This window comes from Pistacia vera, unplaced genomic scaffold (genome assembly GCF_008641045.1).
Source record: "Pistacia vera cultivar Batoury unplaced genomic scaffold, PisVer_v2 Contig304, whole genome shotgun sequence".
Lineage (NCBI taxonomy): Eukaryota > Viridiplantae > Streptophyta > Magnoliopsida > Sapindales > Anacardiaceae > Pistacia > Pistacia vera.
In genome coordinates, this window is record NW_022196118.1 from 99,737 (window position 1) to 118,400 (window position 18,664).

Consider the following 18,664-nt stretch of genomic DNA (forward strand, 5'->3'; position numbering starts at 1 on the left):
TTTAAGTAATTGGCAATATCAAGCAAGTTGAGCAATATACTGAACAATGATGCAAATCGGAAATTTAAACACGGGCCTTGGAGGAGGGACCGAACCTGGGATCCGGCCCTCCTCCATGGGTCTGGTCTAGTTTTGGGACAGCCCAGTTTTTTGAGAGGGTTTTTTTAGTCCGGGCCCAAATTCCCACCTCTAAATACAACATATTCTTTCTTGAAATTCATATAATTATACAACACCCCTTTCTTCCAATAATAATACAAGTTCACATTCCCAAACGGAAATTTTATTGCATTTCAAGCTTTATATAATCCATTTCATTGACTGAAAACATTAATTAATTCTCCTTTTGCTTTGGGTAATAGCGGTTATAAATGACTTCCCTGCGCTCTTCAAAGTAAACGACCATCTCGTCCCTCGGTGGTAACTTGTCTTTAATCACTGGGTGGCTGAGAAATTTGCTGATCCAAGATGTAATGGCTGGAAATTTCTCTTCCTTCATAAGCTGCATAGACCCAACTTTTTCCCAAACGGGTAGCCAGTAAGCGATCCACCCAAATGCCAGATCCAAATACCCAATCCCCTCTGCTTCAAAGTACTTCTTTTCTTTGAGCTCTCCCTCGATCTTTTCCAAGGCTTCTATTGATTCTTCAACTGCCTTCGCTTTTTCCTCTCCTTTCGACCACATTGCCTTCCATGAAGCTCTCAAAAGCTACACCAACGCGCAAAGTTACAAACAAAATAGTGAGCCAAAATGCAGTAAAACAGAGAAAAACAGAGGAACAGAAATATTTACTTTTCTCATCCATTTGGCCAGAAACGTGCCATGGCTCTTTCATGAGGATCTTAGGCAGCAGGGGATTTTGTTCCCAAGTCTCATCGATATACCGAGAAAACATACGACTCAGGGGTTACTTTCTTCCATGAACAAGCACAGGAACCTTCTTGTGGACTGGGTTCAGCTCCATGAGCCTCGTGCTCTTGTTAAAGATATCTTTTCTAAGTAATCATAATCAACACCCTTTAGCTTCAGTGCCCATTCTACCTATACACACATGGGCTAGCCCAAAACCCCAAAGCTTCATCCTTTTGCCATACTTTCCTGCTTCTGTTCGTGAGAGTGCCAGTGCTTTATACACATAATCATCCATCTTTAGAAATTATATAAAAAAAGTCAGAAGCAAATTTTGACTGGGAAAGTAAGAATGATCTATACTTCGAGCACAAGTCACTTCTATAATTTAAAATTCTGAAGAAGAGGGTGTATAAAGATGTTAACAAGATTTCAAAGGGATTGAAGATGGTACTTTTATTATAGCAATTTTAAGTTGACTTGAAGGTGATGTATCAGGTGATTCCCCATTATAAAAATCTTTTGTGCTTTAAGCATTTTAAACAAATTTCAAGGTGTATGGACGTAATCGCACTCGTCCTATTCATGTTTATAAACACACAAAAAAGTGCTTTTTATGTTATGAAAATGATTGACATTGCAAGGCTCAAATACCTGTCCCTTTGTAGATGCAAAAAATTACCTCATGAAAATAGGTGTGATCCCGTAAGGTTGAGATACTGACAATCAGTTAGACCTGCACACATGAAAGGGCAAGCGTGAAGCTTCCGGAAAACACCAAGGTGGTGTTTGCCGTAGGCACTCTGACGCTCAAGTCAGCAAGGCTGAAAGAGATTTAATAAGAATTAAGGAGAAGAAGAATTACCAGGAGTCTTGTAGGAGGCTAGGACTACGGCGGAGGGCGGGTTCTTAGGAGCAAGAACTCATGAGCAAATAGATGGTTTTGAGTGGTGTAGATGACTATGAGAGATGTATGCTTAATGAGAGGGCAAGCCTCTGTTTATAGTGAACCTAAGGGGGGGAATCCTAGTAGGACATTGAGTCCTCTTTTGGGAGATACTCCTATATAAAAGAAATAGATTTCTTAACCTTATCAGATTAAGTTTAATGTTTAAATAAGAGTTGGAATCTTAGTAGGACACTAAATCCTATTTTGGGAGATAATCCCTATCTGAAAGAGATATGATTTCTTGACTTATCAGATCAAGTTTAATAGTTGAGTGAGATTTGAAATCTTAGTAGAAGAGGAAATAGAATGAGATTCTGATTTCCTATTTATACTCTGTTGCAGGCTAATGGGCTGAAACCCAGTTTAGCTTAACTTATAGGATAGCCCAATCATAGAGTGGGTAGGTCGCAAGGTGATTTTAAGCGGGGCCCAATCAGGATTGGGTTGAGGCTTTGAGCCGTGATGTTTATTGGTAAGGGGCTCGTCAAGCCTAAGACGATTTTTGGCCCTAACAGTTAGCCCCCACTCTCTAAGTTAAAGAGTATTTAGCTTAGAGAGTAGATTAAATCGAATGAGTGCAGACTGAGGGATTAGTGAAGCAGCTCGTTAGGTCGGATGGATCGTTGTGTGGATTGGGTCGATGAATTGGCGATTTGAGGTGCAAGAACCCTTCAACCAGTCTGGCTGACTGAATGTGTAGCTTTATGGAAGGGCAGGGCAATCGAAGGTGCAAATCCTGGATCGAGCAGGGCGATCCGAAGGTGAAATCGATGGATCGAGCAAGCTCAATCCGAAGTGTAAATCCGTAGAAGGTGTAAATCCGTGGATCGAGCAGGGTCGATCCGAAGGTGTAAACTGTGGTCGGGCAAGGCCGATCCGAAGTGTACGTACGTTATAAGCAGGCTGATTTGAAGGTGTCCGTACGTTTATCGGCGTGGTCGATTTGAAGGTGTCGCTACGTTTTATCGGGAAGTTGATTTGAAGGTGTCCGTACGTTATCGACGTGGCCGATTTGAAGGTGTCGTATGTTTATCGGGCAGGCCGATTTGAAGTGTGTCCGTACATTTATCAGGCAGGTCGATTTGAAGGTGTCCGTACGTTTATCGGGCAGGTCGATTTGAAGGGCCGATTTGAAAGTGTCCGTACATTTATCGGGCGGGCGATTTGAAGGTGTCCATAAGTTTATCGGGCAGGCCGATTGAAGGTGTCGTACGTTATCGGCGTGGCGATTTGAAGGTGTCGTAGTTTATAGGGCAGGCCGATTGAAGGTGTCCATACTTTATCGGGTAGACCGATTTGAAGGTGTCCGTACGTTTATTGGGCCGGCCGATTTGAAGGTGTCCGTAAGTTTATCGGCAGGGCGATTTGAAAGTGTATGTACGTTTTAGGGCAGGCCAATCTGAAGGTTGTCCTACGTTTTGGCAGCCGATTGAGGTGTCTTTGGGCGCGATTTGAAGGTGTCGTACGTTTATCGGGGGCCGATTGAAGGTGTCCGTACGTTTATCGGGGCGACGATTGAAGGTGTCCGTACGTTTATCGGGCAGGCCGATTTGAAGTGTCCGTACGTTATTGGGCAGGCGATTGAAGGTGTCCATACGTTTATCGGGCCGGCTGATTGAAGGTGTCCGTACGTTTATCGGGCAGGCCGATTTGAAGGTGTATGTACGTCTATCGGGCAGCGCGATTTGAAGGTATCCATACGTTATCGGGCAGGCCGATTTGAAGGTTCCGTACGTTATCGGGCGGCCGATTTGAAGGTATCCGTAAGTTTATCGGGCAGGCCGATTTGAAGGTGTCCGTACGTTATCGGGCATACCGATTTAAAGGTGTATGCCAAGTAGAGCTTGTATGGAGCTTGCGGTCAAGTCCGCGTGACCGACTTGTAGTTGAAACCTTTTGATTGAAGCTGGAGCAGTGACTTGCATGGCGCATGTTTTAAGCAAAGAGCCAAATTGAGAGTCAATATGCATGATGTGCACGTGTTATGGATTGAATGAAGAGTGAGCTAAATGGATAACTAGGCTGTATGTATTTAAGTAATGGGCCGAATAAAGAAATATTTAACCAAATGGAGTGGTAGTTAAAAGGAGATAATGACACATACCCCCTTCAAGTGTTGCCACCATGCTTGCTGAACGAGGATAGCATTTGACAACATGGGACGAGGTGATCGATTGAGCGTGTGGGATGAAACAAGCAATTTCAGAACCCGCTACGTGGCTGGTGCGTAGTAGACCAAGTGGATGTCGTCTTTATTCTCTCCATACTGGCATTTTATGGTCTGGCTTGGTTATGTGAGCTGAGCCAAATGGAGAAGTGAAGGTATATGAATGGAATGAGGGAACAAGGTCGAGTGTGGCTTATGGAACCTAATGGAGAAAAATCTGGAATGTTCTAATTTACGTGATTGATACATGACTGCCAAATGTTTGGTGTAAAACACCATTTGACATGTGGGGCTGAAAGGAACTTTTACGTCTGGCCAAGCCAAAGGAGCTCAATGAGTAGGTGTTCGTGGAGGAAGAGCCGAACAAGTTTCAGGTGATGCTAACATTGACTAGTGAGTGGTGACCTAAGGGAGGTGTATAGTCTGTTACTTAACGACTATTGGCCAGGCAGGACTAAGGGGTGCTGTTGACTGTCTCAATTTGGGCAAGGAAAACAATTTTCATGTAAATCTTTGATTCATTTGGCCTCTTTGTCAAAGAGTATCAAAGCATGTGGGCATGACACGGGGAATTTGGATTAATCGCGCAAGAGATGGGAATGAAAAGCTCCAAAGTTTTGACATGTGGCATTTTTGAAATGTGTGTGCATTGAATGGCATAAAAAGGTGTTTCAACTTTGACTTTCAAAACCATTCTCTTTCCTTTGTTTCTTTTTGCTTTGAAAGAGGGCTCCTTTATTTTTCTTTGGAAAGAAAATTTGAGAGAGAATTCTGGCTGAAGATTTCCTAGATGCATCTCGAGATTTCTGGTAAAGTTCCTATTCTTTTGCTTTTTCTCTGACTCTTTTTGAATTCCAAAAGGTGTTGAAGTGTTCGAGCGATTCTGGGGAGTTTTGATATTGGATTCGAAGGAGGCTGAATGGGTTTCATGAATTTTCTTCGTTTGACAGAAGAAGGAGGCGATTTTTGGTAATTTGCAAAGGAAGAAAGAGCGGGCTTCTCTGGAATATGGGTTTCGGGTTGTGAAGGCGAGTTTGACATTCTTTGACTTTTTTTTTTTTTTTTTGGCAGTCTCTGTAAAAGATGGGATGAGCAATTTTTGAAGGATTTCCAGTGCTTGGAATTGCTTGGTTGTTGTTTGTGCTGGGATTTGTATTTTGGAGGAATTTCGAAAAGTGACAAGTTGTGTTGGTGAAATATGGGGTGATTGTGCACTTCTGAAGAACAAACGGACTGGCTATGAATTTCTTTTTGTTTTTTCTTGTGTTTGGAAAGAAGCAAAATTGTTTTTGCAAGGGGGTTTCAAGATATGCGATACCTTCATGGCTCCATGGGTTTAGAATAAATTGCAAAGTCGAATGAAGCTACACAAGGGTTTTGGTTTTGGCTCGAAGTCAGTTGTGGAAAGATGTTTTAAACATCTAAAACATGCCCAAGACATACAAGGATACATTAAAACAATGATATACCTTCCAAATAAGCAATAAACATGCACTGATGTACAAAGTCCCAAAACGTGATCAATGTTTAAAGCGGTGCATGAACAAATAATAACATGGGAGATGCGTCTAATGCTTCAAAAATTATGCTTCATACTGAAAAAATATAATATGATATATAATATGATATGTGAATGATTCCTAAATACTTCCAAGAATTTAAATGGAGAAAAGTAAATAAAACTTTCTTATCATGATTTAAAATTTCTGATTAACGATGTCAGTCAAATGAGTTTTGTGCTCCTTCATGTTGCAAGTTGTCATTGGCAGATAATTGCCAGGTCCCACGGTGGGCGCCAAACTAGATGCAAAAAATCTACCGTCATGAAAATAGGGTATGATCCGTGAGATTGAGGTCACTGACAATCCATTGACCTGCACACATGAAAGGGCAAGCGTGAAGCTTCCGAAAAAACACCAGGGTGGGGTTTGCCGTAGGCACTCCGACGCTCAAGTCAGCAAGGCTGAAAGAGATTTAATAAGAATAAGGAGAAGAGAATTACCAGGAGTCTTGTCGGGGCTAGGACTACGGCGGAGGCGTGGGTTTGGGAGCAAGAACTCATGAGCAAATAGATGGTTTTGAGTGGTGTAGATTGACTAGAGAGAGGTTGCAGCTTAATGAGAGGGCAAGCCTCTGTTTTTATAGTGAACCTAAGGGGTTGGAATCCTAGTAGGACATTGAGTCCTCTTTTGGGAGATAATCCCTATCATAAAAGAGATATGATTTCTTAACCTTATCAGATTAAGTTTAATAGTTTAAATAAGAGTTGGAATCTTAGTAGGACACTAAGTCCTATTTTGGGAGATAATCCCTATCATGAAAGAGATATGATTTCTTGACCTTATCAGATCAAGTTTAATAGTTTGAGTGAGATTTGAAATCTTAGTAGAAGAGGAAATAGAATGAGATTCTGATTTCCTATTTATACTCTGTTGCAGGCTAATGGGCTGAAACCCAGTTTAGCTTAACTTATAGGATAGCCCAACTCATAGAGTGGGTAGGTCGCAAGGTGATTTTAAGCGTGGGCCCAATCAGGATTGGGTTGAGGCTTTGAGCCGTGACATGTTTATTTCGTTAATGGGCCCCGTCAAGCCCAAGACAATTTTTGGCCCTAACACCCTTTATTTTATTTCTACTAACTCGAGAATATACTCAAACAACAACATTGTCTTATGCAGCATTCTAATAAAGCATAATTACCTGTGAAGCAACAAGCTGTCAGAGTTGGAAAAGAGCGGCAAGAGAAGAGACAAAAGGCTGACAGAGTATGCCTAAAAGAAAGAAGAAAATGTAAAGAAGTTTTCGGTATATCATTTTATGTAATGGACTTTATCCTATTTATTCAAAGATACAAATGTAAGTATGGTAATACAATGGATACATAATTACATTAAATCAAGAAAACAGATAATCCGTAATTGCACAAATCAACCCATAATCATAGTAATTCAGAAATCATACCATGACCACAACACTCTGGAATCAAGTAATCCATCACTCCCCCTCTAGCTTGTGGATTGTATATGTAATAAACTCCAAGCTTGTGAAGAAAATGAGAGTGTTGTTTGTTGCATAGCGGTTTTGTAAAGATATCCATCGATTGCTCTAAGGTACGAATGTGCAGAGTGTTGATTATCCCTTCTTGAATTTTTCCTCTAATGAAGTGACAATTGATCTCTATGTGTTTTGCTCTCTCATGAAACACTGGATTTGCTAATGTCGTTTGTAGCCTTGTTATCATAGTATAAGTGAACAGGCCTTTTTACTTGAACCTCCAAATCTCCTGGTAACCCAAGAATCTAGGTGATTTTACATGTGCTTTTGGCCATGGCTCTATATTCAGCCTCTGCTGATGAAAGAGATATCATCGATTGTTGCTTTGTTTTCCAGGAGATTAGAGCTCCTCCAAGCTTTATACAGAAGTCAGTGAGAGATTTTCTTGTCATAGGACATGTGGTCCAATCAAAATCACAATATGTCATGATATCCAAATTTCCATCCCAACGTAAAAGAAGTCCCAGGCCAGGACACCCGTTTACGTATTTCAGTACTTTTATCGCTTCATCCATGTGAGATTGCTTCGGCCCATGCATGAATTCACTGAGAATATGAATCACATAGTTGATGTCTGGTTGTGTCATTGTGAGATAAATCATTTTCCCTACGAGTCCTTAATAATGTGAAGGACCCTCTAGTGATGGATCCATTTCTGAAGATGAAATCCCATTATCATACTCTTGACCGAAATGACACTTGGTTATTTGCATGCCGCTAGCCTAGAATCTGATATAAGTTCTAGGAGATATTTTCATTGACTTAGGGAAAATGATTGCTGAAGATCTTGCAATTTCAGTTCTCAGAAAATATTTTGGTTCGCCTAGATTTTTTATTCGAAAATGCCTATTGAGATGCTCTTTTAACCTCTTGATGCCTACTTCATCATTTCCTATGATTAAAATGTCACTGACATAAATGATGAGTGCAATGAAAGATTTACCTTTACACCAAGAGCAAAAGTCATAATCGTGCTTGGATTGGACAAATCCTATATTTGTAAGAGCTTCTGTAAACTTTTCATTTCACTATCTAAATGCTTGTTTTAGACCATAAAGAGGCTTGCATAGACGACATACTATTCCCCCCCCCCCCCCCTGGTCTGCAAAGTCCGGGAGGAAGGGTCTATATATATTTTTTCATTTAGATCACCATCAAGGAAGGCTTTGTGAACATCCATTTGATGTAGGGACCAGTCTCGAACAGATGCAATTGAGTTACGGTAACATGTTTGGCAACAAGTGAGAATGTTTCTTCGTAATCAAATCATTCCCGTTGAGTGAAACTCTTTGCAACTAACCGAGCTTTATATAGTTCGATGGAACCATCATTAGGATATTTGACTTTGTATACCCATTTGCAGCCAATGGGTTTACAATGAGAAGGGTAAGGTACCAAATCCCATGTATGATTATGAACCAAAGCAATAAGTTCATTTGCCATAGCTTGCTACCAGTGAGTGTGTTGAACAACATTTGAATAGCTTGTGGGTTCACGGTCAACAGAGATCTGATGGATACATCCCTTGTGTTTAGAAGAGAGATGGTCATAGGTGACATAATTTGAGGTTGGATAAGGTGTACCTGATGAACTGAGTATGGTGGGACAAATGTAATCAGATGTCCATATAGGTGGTAAAATGGCACAGTTGGACCGCCGTTGAGGAAGAATTGGAGGTGGCACTAGAGATTCTGGAAGAGTGTCAAATGGAATGTCTATAGAAGGAAATGACTTAGCTTGTAGAGAGTTAGGTGCACTATTTTGAGGTGTTTGAGAATATATTAAGGGTAGACTGGTGTCACTAGTAGGTAGCATGGTAATAAGAGGTCATGTTAGAGAGTCATCTTCCAGAAATACTAGTGGCAGTTGAGAGGAGCTTAAACTGGCATCATTGTGAATAAAGGGAAAACTGTCTTCATGGAAAACAACATCTCAAGATATGAGAAATTTGTTTTCAACTAGATCGTATAGGCGATATCTCTTTTGCAACATTGGGTATCCCATAAAAAGAACCAAGTGGCTCAAAGTCCGAATTTGTCTCGTGACCTAACAATAGTAAAGTAACAGAGACAGCCAAAAGTCATAGATGGTTGTTGTCGGGTTTCTTGCCAAATAATATTTCATAAAGAGTCTTACCATCAAGAACTCAATTTGGCATGCGATTGATCAAGTAAGTGGCTGTGATCATACATTCTCCCCAAAATTTAATTGGAATATTGACTTGGTGTTTAAGGGCTTGGGCTACTTCTAATAGATGTTTGTGTTTTCTTTCCACTACCCCATTCTACTGAGGAGTATAGGTACATGAGCTTTCGTGAAAGATCCCAAGGGACAAAAAGAGTGATGAACACTAATAATTAAAAAATTCACGAGCATTATTAGTCCCAGCCCGTTGGACTAATTTCTTGAACTAAGTTGTGACCATGGATAAAAAATTACTAAAATGGGTGAGAGTTTGTGTTTTTTACTATATTAGAAAAACTCATGTTCCCTAAGAGAAATTATCAACAATTGTACCGAAAAATCTTTATCCATCATGATTAGGAATGTGATAGAGGCCCCAGATATGAAGATGGAGTAAGGCAAATGGTTGTGTGGTAGTAGATGTGTTGTGGGGAAAGGTGATGTGAGACGGTTTCGTTAGAGGGCAAATTGGACATTTTGGTTGAAGAATAGACGCATTGTGACCTCATCTTTGATAGAGAATGAAGAAATTTTTATTGATATTTGTGTTACAATGAACAATTTTATTACTTGTAATACATGAGGGTAAATTTTGAAAATCATTAAAACCATCAGGGGTTTAGTAGTACAGACCATTATTAACTCTATTCAAGCCCATCAGTGTCCCAGTCGAAGGGTCATGAAATTCATATGTGTTAGGGAGGAATTTTAAGAGACCGTTATTATCAATGAAAATTTTGGAGACATAAATAAGATTGAAATGGAAAGTAGAAACAAAAAGTACATCCTTAAGAACTAACTTTGTATTGAGGTGAACAGTTCCTATGCGTGTGCTTGGGGCAGTATTTTTGTTCGGCAAATGGACGGAAATAGACGATGTAGTGGATTAATGAGAGAAAAAATTTGCGTTAGAAATGATATAATCACTAGCCCTTGAATCAATAATTCAAATATCATCTTGAATAGAATTTAGATAGAAAGATGTACCTGCATAGGAAGTCGAGGGCATTAGTGGAATTTGATTCATCATCTGAAGCAGTTGATTGTACTATTCCATGCTAATCAGTGGTGTGGTCATTTGGTTTCTAGCAAAGACATTGTTAACTTGATAAACTAATGGATTTCCACTTTTGTCTTGGGTGGTAGTACTAGGAGCCCCACGTAATTTCTAGCAATTTTCTCAAGCATGATTTCGTCTCTTGCAATAGTCACAATACATTTTGCCTTTTCAAGTTTTAAAGGATCTAGACCTAGATGATCTATTGCCCATGTGACCAATTGAGCCCATTGGACCCATTGGGCTTGTTTGACCTGGTTAAACCTATGTGTGAGGTGGCAGCATATGGACCATTAGATCTTTGTAAGAGAGATTATAATTACTGGCTGTTGGATAAAGGGATTTGATCCCCACCCTTCATGTTGTCATATAAAAAAGAGTGTTTAGCTAAATTGGATAACCCTAGCCGTTCACCCAAAAATTTCTCTTAGCAATTGACGGCACGATGGACACCGTTCATTCATTGGTAAAAGCCACAACATTCCCAGAATGAGCACTATCGATGGCAACCTTTCGTTGGCTCTCCTCTTGGACGGCCAACTGGAAAATGCGACAAAGACTAGGTGGAGATGAGATGCCAAAGATTTGGATTCTAAAAGGTAGAAAAGACTCGTTAAGGCCAAGAAGAAAAGAACTCAGTTGTTGTTAGTCACGAATTCGCTAATATTTAAAGAGAGTCGCCAATGGCCTATCAAGGGTTTCTTTAGCCGCATCTAGTTCATTCCACACAGCACACAATTAGCTGAAATAAGTTGTAACCGTGAAGTTGCCTTGGCTAATTTTGACGAGTTACCGAATGGTGAAAATCTTAACCAAGTATAGCTTCTCGTACATCTCTTGTATGTTCTTCCACATTTCAACTGCGATCTCTATGGGTGGCAATCCGGTCGCAACTTTTGAGGAAGGGCAATTGCCTATCCAAGAGTGAACAAGCATGCTGCATCTCTTCCAGTGACGATGGAGATGTATCTCAGTTGGTGTTTGAACAATGCCATATATAAAGCCTTTTTTTATTATGTTCATGAGGGCTCATCTGAAATCGCAAGCCCAAGTGCTATAACTTTCAGATCCAGTTAATTGTTGCTTGATGAGAACAATTTCTAACCCATCTATGGTTGCCAAAAACAATACATCCCCTTGTTTAGAGTGATGAGCAATGGCCGAAAGCATATGGAAGGTGAATGGTCTCAGATTGTAGCTCGAAATTGTAAATGGGTTTTGGGCCAGTTGTGATGTTTGGGCTAAAGGTGGGATTTGAGATGATTGTGATGTTTGGGCTAGTCATGGTGTTTGGGCCAATTGTTTGGTTTGGATCAGTTGTGTGGTTTGGGCCATTTGTGGAAATGAGGCTAGATGTGGGATTTGAGGCTAACACTGGAGTAATAGTGGGTTCATTTTGGGCTTGTAAGGGAGAGCTTTGATCTGTGAGTTGTGGGGTTTGTGTTTTGGTTGGTTGTCATTTGGATTCTGAGAGGATTGATAAATTTTAACCAAGTATTTGTGCGTCTTTGCAGGGACAAAAAAGAGTGGTTAGATAAGAAATCTAATTGAGTATCTATTTGATTTTGCAGGGACATAAAAAAATTTAGAAGAGCGGAAGCTGGATTAGGATGAGATGCTTTGATACCATGTCAGAGATGGAAAAGAGTGGCAAAAGTGGCAAGAGAAGAGACAAAGGTTGTCAGAGTATGCCTAAAAGAAAGAAGAAAATGTAAAAAGTCTTCTGTATATTATTTTATGTAATGGGCTTTGTCCTATTTAGACAAAGATACAAATGTAAGTATGGTAATACAATGCATACATAATTACATGAAATCAGGAAAACAGATAATCTTTAATTGCACAAATCAAGTCATAATCATAGTAATTCAGAAATCATACCATGATCACAGTACTCTAAAATCAAGGCGTAATTACTATAATCCATCAAAAGCCACTAAACTATTGCCTTTAGTCTAAGATCTCCTCCAAAAGCACCACATCCCCAATTCCCGTTCACAATCCGTGGACAATCCTTATAGCTTAGAAACTGACTTCTCCTCTGGTCAGAGTTTCCAAGCATTAGATCTACCTTTAAAAAATGTTCTATCTAATCATCCTATAACTGTATTTTTTAAAATGAATATATATGATAAAACAAATTTAGATTGATATACTTAATATTGACTAAAGTTGATGCTAGATTACTTATGGGACATGAACCACGTGATACGATGAAAACAGTAGATATAGAGCATTAAGTTACCAGAACAACCTCCATTTCTTTCATTACCAATTCAAGACTTTTAGCATAAAATAACAGTTACTCTAAATAACAATTTTATACATTCCAAGCTTGATTTGAGCATTAATTATCCTCTGGCTTTGGGTTGAAGTAGTTATATATGACCTCCCTGTGCCCTCGAAGTAAGCATGCATCTTGTCTTTGGGTGGTAGTTTGTCTTTGATAACTAGGTGGTTGAGAAACTTGGCCATCCAATCTGTAATGGCTGGAAATTTCTCCTAGTTGAAAATCTACACATACCAAACTTCTTCCTAGATAGGTAGCCAGTAAGCAAATGATTCAACTACCAAATCCAAATACCCAATGCTCTCTCCTTCAAAATGCTTCTTTTCTTTGAACTCTCCCTCTATTTTTTCCAATGCTTCTATTAACTCTTTCACTGCCTTCTCTTTTGTCTCTCCATGTAGCATTCAAAAGCTAAACTAACGATAACAAAACGGTCATAAAATTATATACAGATGATGGATTATTTCTTAAAACTATTATTCAATTTTGATGAGATGTATTCCTTATCGTGTTAGATATTAACAGAAAGATGGGCAAAATCAATTAGGCGATGAAAAACTAGGTGAATAAAAATTCATTAAAATTAATGTATTCAGGAATAATGCTTCACCACCAACTCTTCCCCAATCCTACAATATTTGCTAACCCTTTTCTCATCGTTTGAGGGGTTATTTATACAAGATTTTAGTAAGGAAAGAGAGATAAATCTGGGATTGCGATCAAACTTGGTATGCAATCCTGTGATTTCAGCGATTATAAAGATCACGCTACCGTTGATGTTGGTCTTATCTCTTCCGAAGTATCAGAGATTGATGCTTATCCTCTAATCTGTCGAACAACTATTAAGATTTGTTGCCGCAACAAGGTTTAGCTGAGTCGAGCTTATTCTAGATCGAATTGATTCTAGGTCGAACTTGTTGAGCATCGCGCTGATTCTAGGTTGAACTACAACTCTGCTAATTTCTGAGATCTCCAAACTTCTGACAAAATCACACACAACATACATCAACTAAATAAAAGGAAGCAAAACCAAAATGCACGATCTGTTTTAGCTTAAGCAGAAGAAACTACAATATTAAATACAAGTTGATGTAAATCAACTAAATTAGTCATTTGCGAATACCGATGATGGAAATACAGATAATCTCTTAAGAAAGAGAATCCCACCAATTATAAGGAGACCACTGAAGACCCACATTAACTAACTTATATTAGCTAACTTGTTGCTACTTAGAATAATACTCTTCACACCCAATTTTTGTTTTTGTTTTGTTTTTTTAAATACGTTAATATAGTTTAATTTGAAAACAATTATTGTCACAACTCGATAGTTTTTGTTTCCAAATGTTGTGCAGGAAATCTGGAGCAGATAAATCCCCAATTGGTATATAAATATCATGATATGCATCTTATATTCAAGGCTGAAGGTGACGCTCTTCCCTGTTTTATTGAATTGGAGTTTATTTCCAACTCAACCTTATAACGAGTGTGATATAAAGCCAACCCTAATTTACTTCTAGAGGACAAAGAAAATAGAGATTGAGAGATAGAGACTGAGAAATAGAGAACTCATTAGGATAACTCTTTGTAACTCAGATCATTGATCTAAAATACACTCAATAACATAACACTAGACGTAGGTTTTGCATTAGAAGCAATTGAACCATTTTACCGTGTTGGTAAGAGGCTGAAAAGAGCAATATTCAAAGATTGAGGGACCAATTTGTAGTTTCTCATATTTCTCTCACAAAGAACGATGTCGGTTTTGTGTACTCAGTAATTGTGTCTTCCAGCTCTTAGCTCACTCAGTCTCTCCAACTCTGTATATAAATTCCCAATCGTGTAAACTCATTCAGTTAAGTTCAATAATAAAAATTCTCTCCAAAGTATTCTAGAATTTCGTCTTTTCTTTCAATTCCTTTTCATGGTATCAGAGCCAAAGACTAATGTCAATGGCAAAGATTTCTAGAAACAACAACTTCAATATAAGCTCAGAGAAGATGTTTGGTATCTCAACAAGTGGTTACTCTTCAATCTTTTCGTCTAGCCTTCAAGTAATTAGTCCAAAGCTAACAAGAGATAATTATAGAGACAATTATTGCTTCTGGAGATCACAAGTCTTGTCAGCCGTCGGAGCTCATGACCTTAAAGAACACTTAACAGGTCAAGTTCGATGTCTTGAACCTCTTATTTCTTCAGATAGTAATCTTGAGAATGAATTAGGTGAAGATGGAACTAAAGAAACCTTAGGAAAAGAAAGAATTAATCCGGGTTATGTAGCCTGGAAAAAGACAGATAAGTTTCTTGTCACATGGCTTTTAGCATCAATTTTTGAGTGTATGTTTAGTAATGTGTCCAAGTGTAGATTTGCTACCAATATTTGGTTTACCCTTGAAAATGAATTTTTAAGTGACTCTAAGGCCAAAGCCTTACATTTGAATAACCTTCTACAAAATACTCAAAAAGGTAATATGAATGTGAATGCGTATGTTAAAAAGATGAAGGCAATTGCTCAGAGTCTGTCAGCAAGTGGTCAAGTCATTTCAGATGAAGATTTGCTCCAATACGTTTTAGATAGATTGGGACCAGAATTTGATACAGTACTTGTAAACCTGACTTCCAGAATTGAATCAAAGTTTTATTCCATTTCACTACAGGAGGCACAACTCTTATTGCAAAAATATGAATTGAGGCTTGAGAAGTTCAACTTTATTGACTTTCCTCATAACTCAGTCAACGTTGCTACTCTTAGTTGTGTTAATAACAGATATGTGTTCCCTAATTCTATATTGTTGCCATATGGTCCTACTGGTGCATCTAAGGAAGCTCTTGGTCCTTTTAATCAATTGTCATCCCTACAGAACTCATTACTAGTATCACCATAGATTTACCACTCATCAGCTTCCCAAAATGTTCTATATTGTCCCTTTGATTATGGAAATCAACCTGGTGCATTCAACTCTACCTTTTCTCCCTATCGACCTCCTAGTTTGTTGGAAATGTTAGAGGTCGAGGCAGAAATAATGGTGGAGGCAAACCGATTTGTCAATTATGTTGCAAGATTGGACACACGACACCTCAATGCTACCATTGGTACAATGCTAACTACAATGGAGCACCACCTCAGTTCTCTGGATCTCCTTCTATTGTTGATACTAGTCCTGGTATGTTTAATTCTGGTTTTGCTAACACCAGTCACCAAAATATGGTTGGTACTGGTCAACAAAGCATGATCGGTATGGGTCATGGTAGTAACAACTCTAATGGATAGAATCCTAGCTTCTTCATTGTTGGCCATCAGAACATTGGAGTATCTAGTGGTAGTTAGTAGCAACTTTATCCATCTACCAACTATTTTGGCCCATGTCCTCACCGAGATGGGAATACTGTCATACAGCAACCAATTCAGCAGCTTCCTGCTCAGCAACATCATTCAATCTTTCCTCCTAAGCAGCAAGGATTCAGAGTTCCTAGTCAACAATTGCACTCTCCTAATCAGGTTTATCTTGCCTCTCATTCAATAACTGCATCTCTTCCTCATATGCAAGTATCACACATCACTTCAACCACACCTCTTGATCCAGCTTGGTACATGGATTCAGAAGCCACTGATCATGTCACATTTGATCCACATAATTAACAGCCAACATGAGTTATGAAGGTAATGAACAATTGCAAGTGGGCAATGCTGAGTCTCTTTCCATATCTCATATTGGTCTTACGTTGTTACCTAGTTCTTTACAATCAAAATGTGTTCACCTGAAAGATGTTCTTTGTGTGCCTAAAATTACAAAAAACTTACTCGGCATTTCCAAACTAACTATAGATAATAAGGTTGTTGTTGAGTTTGACTCTGATTCTTGCACTATTAAGGACAAAGCTACCAGAACAGTGTTGCTCAAGGGAGGACTTAAAGATGGTTTATATCAATTGCACATCCCTCCTACTCTACCATCATGTTCAGTTGATGTGCACAATCAATCTAGTTTGTCTCAATCCTTTGCTGTCACTTTAGATCACAAGCCTTTAGAGTTGTTTGAAACTAATTCTAGTCAGTTCAGTTGTACTAATAAGCAGGTTGTTCAACCTGAGCAGATTAATCCTTTGGGTCAACTTAGTTGCTCTAACAAACAGGTTATTCAACCTGATCAAAATAATTGTACTTCAGGCTCATCTGACCTGAACCTATGTACTTCCTTTCAACCTAATAAAACTACCTCATTACTATCTCATAAACATGTTCATAATATTGTCTAATACTTCTTGCTGTGAATCACATGTCACCACCAACAAAACATGGTTGCGTCATTATCAATCAATCAATGATTGTACAAACTGTCATCATCATGAAAACAATCCACCATTTGCACTTCATATTAGCAATAACAAAGAGAACAAGATATCTCTTTGGCACAATAGATTAGGCCATCCTCATATTGATGCCCTTTAGAGAATTTTGACTCATCTGCATAAAAGTACTACTTAATCAGTTTCAACAGAATCACTATCCTCTTAACCTTTTTGTGATGCCTGTAAGTTAGGCAAACTTCACAAGAATCACTTTCCTATATCACAATCTAGAGCAACCAAACGATTAGAACTTGTTCACAGTGATATTTGGCAACCAAGCCCAACTATCTCTCTAGAAGCTTATAGATATTATATTCACTTTATAGATGATTATAGCCGATACACTTAGATGTTTCCCTTGCGAACCAAGGCAGAGGTTCAATCTGTGTTCATTAAGTTTCACCATCTTGTTGAACGACAATTCAATTGTAAACTCCTATGTTTACAATTTGACCAAGGGGTAGAATATAAGGGATTGATTTCCTATCTTGCAACTGCAAGGATACAATTTAGGCACTCATGTGCATATGTCCACCTACAAAATAGGAGGGGCGAAAGAGAACATAGACACATTATAGAAACTAGTCTTACACTATTAGTTCATGCATCCATGCTCTTGCATTTTTGGTGGCTTGAATTTGACACATCTATCTTTCTTATAAACAGAATGTCTACCTCTGTCCTGAACTTTGTCTCACCTTACCAAGTCTTATTTAATAGAACGCCAGTCTACTCTTCTCTGAAAGTCTGTGGGTGCACATGTTTCCCTTATTTAAGGGATTACAACAAATATAAGTTTAGTTTTCACTCTTCCAAATGCGTCTTTGTTGGATATAGCCTGATTCATAAAGGTTATAAATGTTTCAGTTTTGAAGGAAATATATTTATCACTCCTAATGTTCAATTTAATGAGTTAGAGTTTCCTTTCTCTAAAGAGTCTTGTCTTTATCCTGATTCTGCAAATCAGTCATCGGTACCTTCTAATATGTTCACCTCTACAGATCATAACTCTTTAGTGTCTAGTTTTCCTTATAATGTTATGCCACCAACAACTGATTTTGCTAGTAAGGAAATCTATTCGAGCAAAACTTGTTCTACAGGTGATTCTCCTTCAATTTCTACAGTGCAGTATCAAACTCATCCTACCAATAATCACCTGTCCAACCTTGACCTACACATTACTAATCCTTCCCATCAAAATTCTGAAACCAATTCCCACAACACCTTTAACACTCTTGAAAATCCTCCTACTATTTCACATACTAGTTCACAAACACAGCCCTTCCTAACAACCATTCATACTTCTTTCCCTTCCTTACAACCAGCTCCAAAATACATCATTGTGTCCCCTTGAAATAGATCTCACTTGCTACCACCTAGTTTCCTCAGCCACAACTTCCCTCAAGCCATCAGAACTGCCATCTCACCATCACATGAAAGAGCAATTGCCTACTTGCCCACTTGTTGTTGATTTAACATCTTCACAATTCTCCAAACCACCCAATTTCAGTTTACTTTCCACATCAGCCACCAACACAAATAATCAGCTACATTCAACCACAACCACAACCACCAGCATTCACCCAATGACAACCAAATCTAAAGTTGTTGCTTCTACAACCACAACTACTTTAACTATTTCCAAACCTATCTATCATGAACCTAATTTAGTCTCTAAAGTGTTGCAAATGTTGAATGGAAGAGTGCAATGCAAGACGAATTCAATGCCTTCATAAAGAATGGTACTTGGACTCTTGTTCCAA

The 18,664-nt window shown here is 38.7% G+C and overlaps 1 pseudogene; it reads right to left on the minus strand.

Moving 5' to 3' along the window:
* Window positions 1-216: 216 nt before the first annotated feature.
* On the minus strand, window positions 217-1,537 carry LOC116135857 (annotated as a pseudogene).
* Between the last annotated feature and the right edge of the window lie 17,127 nt (window positions 1,538-18,664).